The sequence below is a fragment of the Columba livia genome, chromosome 13 (assembly GCF_036013475.1).
Source record: "Columba livia isolate bColLiv1 breed racing homer chromosome 13, bColLiv1.pat.W.v2, whole genome shotgun sequence".
NCBI lineage: Eukaryota > Metazoa > Chordata > Aves > Columbiformes > Columbidae > Columba > Columba livia.
Window position 1 is genome coordinate 455,843 of NC_088614.1, and position 9,067 is coordinate 464,909.

A 9,067-nucleotide genomic window follows, 5' to 3' on the forward strand; every position below is an offset into this window, starting at 1 on the left:
CATAATCTGATGATGGCAATGTCTGCCTCTGGTGTTGCAGGTGTGGCAGCAGTCAAGAGCTTCAAAGGAAAACGGAGACTAGTTTTGGAGGGAGAAAAACAGCGGAAGGGCACAGAAGAGCTACTGAAAAGACAGTCCTGTGGACTGGAATTATTACTCTGGTTCCGAGATGTGCAGAAAGAAAAAAAAGTCATAAAGAGAGATATATTTCTTTGGTATTTTTGAAGGCTGTGTGTACAGCCTTTGGTAACTGCGTTGTTTAACGTATGTGGCTAAAGCCAATATGGCTTCACAATTTGGTTTACTTGCGTTTTGCACTACTTGTCTTCATCTTTTATTTTGGCAAGAACTATGTGGCGTGCGTACCTGCCTTGGCTGGTTTGGATTGTGCTCACTTGCAGATTCTAGAGTTTTGGTGGTTGTCTTTGTTGGTTTAGGGTTATTTTGTCTGTTTGTTTTTGTCATACATGATTTTCTTTTTAGTGGGCAGCCAGGTAGGAAGAAAAATAGCAAAAAAAGTTAAGAGTGTGTAGAGAAGCACTTCTTTGCCTTACAAGTCAGACTTACAATTTTAGGAGTTAAGCAGATCTAGCAGGGCTGGTTTAAGTAGTATTTAAAATACCATAGCATTTATATATGTCTTTGTGTTTTAAAAAAGGTAATTTGAAGATTTGAGAAGGTGAGCCAACTCAAACCAGTGGGGTGCTGTTCATATCTCTGCCTGAAGGGATGAAGTTCAGCAAGAGTAGGACTCAGCTCAGGTTTACCTGTCCTATGAGCTGAGTATAAGTTGGGGAATGACCTGTTGGAGAGCAATGTAGGGGAAAGGGGGTCCTGGGGACAGCAGGGTGACCATGAGCCAGCACTGGGCCCTTGTGGCCAGGAAACCAATGGTCCCTGGGGTGGGTTAGAAGGGGGTGGTCAGTAGGTCAGAGAGGTTCTCCTGCCCCTCTGCTCTGCCCTGGGGAGACCACACCTGGAATATTGTGTCCAGTTGTGGCCCCTCAGTTCCAGCAGGACAGGGAACTGCTGGAGAGAGTCCAGCGCAGCCACCAAGATGCTGAAGGGAGTGGAGCATCTCCCGTGTGAGGAAAGGCTGAGGGAGCTGGGGCTCTGGAGCTGGACAAGAGGAGACTGAGGGGGGACTCATTCCTGGGGATCAGTATGGAAAGGGGGAGTGTCAGGAGGATGGAGCCAGGCTCTTCTGGTGACAACCAGTGACAGGACAAGGGGCAATGGGTGCAAACTGGAACACAGGAGGTTCCACTGAAAGATGAGAAGAAACTTGTTGGGGGTGAGGGTGGCAGAGCCTGGCCCAGGCTGCCCAGGGGGGTTGTGGAGTCTCCTTCTGTGCAGACATTCCAACCCGCCTGGACACCTTCCTGTGTAACCTCATCTGGGTGTTCCTGCTCCATGGGGGGATTGCACTGGATGAGCTTTCCAGGGCCCTTCCAGCCCCTGACACTCTGGGATTCCGTCAGCTCAAGCCAGAAGCTGAGCCTGCAGACTGAGGGCAGAACAGCTGGTAATTGAGCTTGGTCTGTCAGCTTGAGCCCAGCCTAAGGAGGTGGTTCAGAACCAACATTTGTGTACTTGCCCTTGCCAAAACATCCCTGTTAGTACAGGCTGGGTTTGTGTCTTATACAACTAATCCATGCAATAAATATGAAAACTCCTCTGGGATAAAACTTTACATTTTACTTTCAAGTGGAGCTAAAGAATCAGAAGCTTGGATGATTACCTTTTTATTAAATTTAAATGCAGGTAAAGAGCAAGGTAGAGTTTCCTCTTCCTGCAAACTGCTTTTGCCATCGACTTGGGCTGTACTGACAGGACATGTTAGGCACACAGCTGAAATGTTGTGTTCTCCCCCGCTTCTTTTTGTTAGCGCTTGCATATTGTCTTTGTGTTCTTTGTGCGTCTTTTTCCACTTTTTTATTTTACTCATCCTCCAGATAAGAGCTTTTAAATTTAGTTTCTAATATTATTATCGCGCAACGTGATGAAACGCAGTGGTTTTATGAAGTGTAATTTGTGTGGTTTTGCACAATTCTTGGCTTTTCGAGGTATTCTTTTGGCCTTACACAGGCATTAAAAGGGATCATTCAAATTCAGTTCTTGTTTCAGACCTTTTTTTTCATTCTTTATATGAAACAAGTTGAATTTCTTTTTTTAAGATGAAGCATTTTAAAATTCTTCCTTAGAGTTCAAATAAGCATTGATTATGTTTATCAATAGAAAAACAGAAAGAGATTGATTTCATGTTACTACAAAAGAAAAATAAGCCCTTATCAAGTTATTTTATGTGTTTAACATGGTCTTAACTTGAAAATAGAAGCAGGCATTGCTGAGTCCTGCTTTAGTCTAATGCTGTGGAATCAAATTTAAATCTTAAAAAAGTGTTCTGTTTAAATACTCCTGAAGAATGCAGAATAAAAAATAAATGACAGAGCCTGCGTGGTCATTGCTTTGAACCTTTTTGGCGTCCAGTTCCATCAGATATGGCAGTTGATGTATCCTGCACGCCATCTGTCTGATTTCTAGAACTTTTCAGCTCTGAAAAGAAAGCAGCTGTGGGGATGAAACCCAGCGCTGTCTGACAGGTACCCCCGTGCAGCACCAGTAACACCAGCTGCGAACCTGATTCCTTTTGCCCTTTCCTGGCACTTGTTTTGCTGTCCGTACACCTCTGTTTTTTCATCTCAGTCTCCTCCCAAGTCAACAACCCACCCCTGATTACTTATTCCCCATTGGTCCCAGTTTTGCTCCGTCTGTACTTAGATAATCTCAGCCTTCCGTGGTATTACTAATATGGTCACCTGGGTGCTGTTGGCCTTGCTTGACTTCACTCCCTAACAGGTCCGTAGTATTAATAACAGTCCCTCCCGGTTATCTCTGATGTCTGGCAATTTCTCCTCTTTAGGCCCTGTGGGATCCAGCCACCCGCAGAGCACTGACTCTGCCTTTTGTCACCATCTCATAGCGTTATTTGTAATTTCCAGGGATTTTAGTTTTTTATGCCACGTGCAATAGTTTTCCCCATCTTATTCAGTTAACTGAATCTCGTGCCAGAACCTAGTCAGTCACCTTTCGTTTCCCTGCAACCCTGATGGATTATAGCTAAGTAACTGACCAAAAATCAGAATATTGAATACTTACTTTTAATTCTGTTTTTGTTCTTTTTTTTTTTTTTATTTTAAGTGCTGTGCATTTTTCATTACAAAATGAAAACAGACTTCAGTGAAGAGGTGACCGTTGTCAGGTAGTGTCCTACCAAGCTCAGAAGACTCTGCTGTAGGAATCTGTGGAGGGTGAGGAAGGGAGATAGCTTGAGGGATTTCCCTTCTGAGTGAACAAGAACTCGCAGAGTCCCACATTTTTAAACGCCAAGTTATCCAGGCAGTTGGCCTCTACCAGGTTTTCCATCTGAAGGGTATGTGACAGGTCTTTTCTTGCAAGTGGAGTGTTTTGTGTTTGGATTTAGTTTTTGTGGGTTTTTGGATCGGATGTTTTGGGGTTTTTTACTTATGTGGGGAAATTATCCTACCTTTTGCCTGCGTAAAGGCTGGCGTCAGGGATCACAGAGCTTCCAGCAGATCCCACGTTAGCAGCGTGGGTGGGAAGGTTCTTTAATTCCCTCCTCACTGGAAGAGATTTTGGTGTGATGAACAAACCGTGTTCAGTGTTGCTATAGACCCTTTGGAAGACTGGGAAGGGATCAGAAAAGCCTACAAAGAAAATCCATCAACTTTATCTTTTATCTTCCCAATAAACTCTCGGTCAGGTACCTTCCTCTGTGTGCCAGAGCAGGATCAATGGGAAGTTTCAACACCAGCCTGGCGTACAGCTTCTGAGGTACAGTTATAAAGTACTAAGAATATCAAGCTGGATTTGTAATGGTCTTTAGCAAGATGGGAAGCCTTTTTTACCCTAAGCTCAGGAGAAAGCTCTGAAGTACTGTTACTTTATCCCTTGGTAAGGGCTGGATGAATAAAGAAAAAGTGGCATGTGTGTATATAAAAAGCAAAAAAGGGTGTGCATGCATATACGTATTGAAAAATTGACATTGCAAAAAGTTTCCTTCTCCATTTGAGTTGCTGCCACTTGGAACCCGTATCATTGATTTCTTTGTAAGCGTTGTAATTTTTATTCTTAAGGACTGCGCAGCTTGTTGCAATAGGAGCCTGATACAAGCACATTATCTGAATGTCGATAGTAAGCAAAGGTGTTGTGAAAATTAATATAGATAGGAATTAAAGCTTTAGATTTGAAACAAAAAGAAATGGTTGCTTAGAAATTTCTCTTAATATCTGTCTTTAAAAGAGATTCGCTTAAGACTTGTGAATGTTTGTAGGAAGTTTTCAGTTGGAAAAATAAACCTTTTCCAAGTTTAGGTTATCCAGTGAGAGAGAAACACCACACGGTTAGCTGGCAGGGGGACATGGAGTGAGTAGCACAAACATTTACCCACAACTCAAGTATACACTTAATTTTTGCCAAAAGAATTTCTGAATTTCAGAACCATTATTTGTACTAAAACTAAAACAAAACCACCTTTGTTCAAATACAGTTTTGGAAGAAAAGGAAAAGTCAGCAAAATCAACGCTGAAAAAAATCAGCCAGGCCTGTTGTAATCTCTCTTTATTATTTGAATTCCTGAATGAGGTCCAGCTTCCTTCCTTCTCCAGTGTAAGGGTCTCGGTGTTTCAGGGAATCATACTCAGTGATTATTAGGATGTATAGTGCATGTAGCAGCTGAGATGTGGGTAAGGCCCTTGATGTGGTGTGAAGTGGCCTTGCCAGATGTTGTTCTTTTTAGTTATTATGGTTTGTAATATAACTGAGTTAGGCTTGCATTCACTATTTTTATATAAGATTTTTTTATTTTTCAGGGTGTGCAGCAAATCGGTGGTGTTCAATGCAAAACGAGTGCCTGAGCTCTAAGTATCCGATCTTTCAATTGTGCTAACAACTTAAATTCACTTGAAGAAGGTGAACGCATTCCTGAGAGCTGTTGCTGAATTCCAGCTTGATGATGGCTTATGACTGATCATTTCCTCTATGCTTTGAGCTTATATTTGTAATTAATGTCATTACAGCCAAGAGTTAAATTGTTGCTAGATCAACACTTTGATAGTCAGTGTTCAAGAAATGCATGAGGAATTTATTAGAAACTGTTAGAATTCAGCTTTTTGTATATATTTTCTATTGCTCATGTACTTTCCAGTTATATCGTGTCTCAGATAAAATAGTTTACAGTTATTTTCATGAGTGCAAAGACTGCAAAACAAAGAATAGGGAATAATGTTTCACTTTAAATTATGACACTGACTGCGCTTCCTTTCTTCCGTTAGATGGCCAAAACTTTGATGTCTAGCATTATGTGTTATTTTAGAGAGAGATCACCTGATAAAAGTTTTAGGTACAAGATAGATATTTTCATTTAGATAAATACAGTGGATTGTCACATTTGGTTGGAGCTTTCCAAATTGGAACAGTTCTACAGGCTGGGGCAGTATTTCTTCACCAATTTAAGAGTGCTATTTCAAAGCTGTGCACTAAAGGGCAAGTCTGTCCTCATATATAGGTTTTTATGAGTTTGTTTAACAATCCACCAATAACTATGGCATTATTTGTGTTAGTTCTAAAGGTTACTTTACAGCTTTATCTTCCGTCCTGCTCCAGTTGATCTCGATTTTACTGTTGATTTCAATAGAAGTGGAAGTCTGGAGCTTTACCAAATGTCTGCCTAAACTTTGGCAACTTGAAACATGCTTGAATAACAAGTTAAAACGGGAATAGCTTTTTATCTGTCAGTGAATAAATAATGTGGACAGAGTATCTGAAAGTGTGAGATGTCTGCCTTTCAGCTACCAACAAACTCTTTAGCCTTTGGGAACAATACGTGACTTAGCAGAGAGAAATATCAAAATTGTCTTGCGGATCTTCTCTAGTATTAACTGCAGAAGGTGTTTATTCATCTATCTGTTACCTTTGTACTCTGGGCAAAATATGAAGAATACCTGTTAACTTGCCATCATACTCCTTCACTTGAATAATGACTCATTTCTGACTTGTTAGGAGAGGTTTGGGAAGGGGGAAAGTGAGCCCTGGTGAACTGGAGATGGGGGTTGTTTGCAGAATGCCTCTTGTCTGCATGAGGTCTGAGGCAGGCAGGCTTTCCTCAAGGCCAGAGCTCTTCCCAGGATGCTTTCTAACCGTCTCGGATTAAAGGTAAGAGCAGTTCTTCAAGATGGTGTGTCGAAAGGACTGCCACCATCAGGAGGTGTGCTTTGTGTTACATGACACACCAGTGGCTCCCTTCATTAAAAGTCTGTGGCAAAGGACTTTCACTCGTGTCTCTGGCTGCGTATTGAAACGGAAAACATTTTTTCTGCATCTCAGAAACTCGACATGTGGAGGTTATGTGGAGACAAACTGGCTCTGCGCGGAGGGCTGTGCGCGTTCCTGGTGCAGCGTCGGGACATCAGGTATTTTCCTGCTGAAAATAGTGTAGCATGGCCGTGCTGGCTTGCAGGAGTCTTCCTGTCCTGCCTTGCTTATCAGAGAAACAGTCATTCTAGTAACAGAGCAATTATTGTGGTTCATCTTGGGATCTTCAGATAGACTTCTCAACTTTGAAATCTATTCTTTCTATCAGTGAAGAAACTAATCCCCCTAATGCAAGGTGAAATGGGCATGCTTCATTTCTGATAAAGTTGAAGTATGCAGCTCAAAAAACATTCTTGTTCCTTTCTCATTTGTACCAGCAAATCTTGAAAAAAAAAACTTAAAAAGTGGGGGAGGAAGTGGTTTGTGTGTGTTTAGGTGGGGGGGTGGTGGTGGTGGTGGTTTCTTCTTTCCCCTTCTGGTCGCTATTTTGTCTCTGCTAATTGCTATCTCATTAAAGGAGTGATTTTTCCTCCGTGTTCTCGTGAGGGGCCGAACGCGCAGGGCCCGAGCGGTGTGCGCTGGACGGAGCTTTGCCTTGGGAACGGCGGCGTGTCCAGAACCTGCCCCTGCTGCACAGTGTCCTTAAAAACAGAACCAACCAGCTAAAACTCATACCAACCAAAACCCCCCACACCCTTCGCTTCGCCAGACTAAACGGTTTTCATTAAAATTACACGTCTGGAATAGTCATGACAAATATCTGGATGTTGAATTGTTTCCATAGTAACTTGAAAACAGATGCTTAGGAACACAGTCTTCTAAAGTGAGAGTAAATTATGTTGGTTATAATTTTGGTAATTATTGTGAGTTTAGTGGGACTTCTGTGAATTCAATGAAGCATCAGTTTGAGCAAAATCTGCTCCGTGCTACCTGGTCAGGCAGTTCTGGCGGTTGGTTGTGTTGTACTGTGCAGGAAACCTGTGTGAATACAACCCAGTGCTTCCACTGTGGAGCTGGTCGCAGAATTAACAGCAAGAAGAATAAGGTCATGCTTTCAAAAAAAGGAAAATAATACAATTTGAAGCCTACAGGTAACAGCTACAAGCAGGAAAAAAGATTTGTAAATGGCAGACAAATTGAAATCAGAGGCTGATTTATATTTGCTGTACATCTTGCAGCAAAAGGATGTTTAGGTAAGTGCTGCATTATGGAGAGTGGCAGCCAAAGCTGCTTTTCTATTTCATTTAATGCCAAGTGTAACCATCTCTCGTGAGTATCTCATGAACATAGCCAGGACTCGTACCACCCTACGTCGTCTTTTAGTACGGAACGCAGCTTTGCATGTTAAAGGATTTCTTCACTTCCTGGTCTGTCACTGAGGAAACGGGAGGAAAAAACCCTGTAAGAAGTGTAGAGATCATCTCCTAGGCAACAAGCAACAACTTCATGAAGAGGCCTGTATCTCCTAGCCCTCTTCTATGTTACTTATGTGATTTTTATATGGAATAGTTAATCAGAAAATAATTTTACACTTGAACACCCAAAATAACATTTTCTGGTTTCCTACTGGTCTCATTGGTAAGAGTTACTGAAGGCAACCTGTTCCATTTTGCGGTTCTCTAAGCTGTGACTAAATATTTTGTGGAGCCTTCAATCTAACTCAGAAAATCGAACTAAGGAACTAAATAAGAGGAAGATTTTGCCTGGTATCCAAGAAACACACAATTGGCAATATTCCTGGGGCTTCTGATTACTAGTTGAAAGGAAAAACTCCATAATTTAAAGTACAGAATAGGTGGATAGATTTTTCTTTAGTATTCTTAATTGCAGAAATGTGGTTTGTCATTGAGCACAGATAAAGCACTCTGCTGTCAAACCACTGCGTGAGGAAAACCAGAAATTATAGAGTAAAAAGTCTGCAGACAAAAGAGGATGGTGCATGTTTTTAAATTCTATTATTGTGTGTGTATTTAAAAAAAAAAAAGTAAAAATTTCAATAATATTTAAAAATACCTGATAGAAACCATATGGCTTATTTCTAGCTGTTAATATCAATGGATGCTTAAGGTGGCATTCTGAGTTAAGCTCATATAGTTCACTAAGAAACATAACCTTTTGTTTCTAGTGTTACGATATGTGATTTGCTGTGAAAAGTTTTATTTGTAGGCAAGTAGTTTACAGAATCACAGAATCCCAGAGTGTCAGGGGTTGAAGGGCCCTGGAAAGCTCATCCAGTGCAATCCCCCCATGGAGCAGGAACACCCAGATGAGGTTACACAGGAAGGTGTCCAGGCGGGTTGGAATGTCTGCACAGAAGGAGACTCCACAACCCCCCTGGGCAGCCTGGGCCAGGCTCTGCCACCCTCACCCCCAACAAGTTGCTTCTCACCTTTCAGTGGAACCTCCTGTGTTCCAGTTTGCACCCATTGCCCCTTGTCCTGTCACTGGTTGTCACCAGAAGAGCCTGGCTCCATCCTCCTGACACTCCCCCTTTCCATATTGATCCCCATGAATGAGTCCCCCCTCAGTCTCCTCTTGTCCAGCTCCAGAGCCCCAGCTCCCTCAGCCTTTCCTCACACGGGAGATGCTCCACTCCCTTCAGCATCTTGGTGGCTGCGCTGGACTCTCTCCAGCAGTTCCCTGTCCTGCTGGAACTGAGGGGAACTGAGTTTAG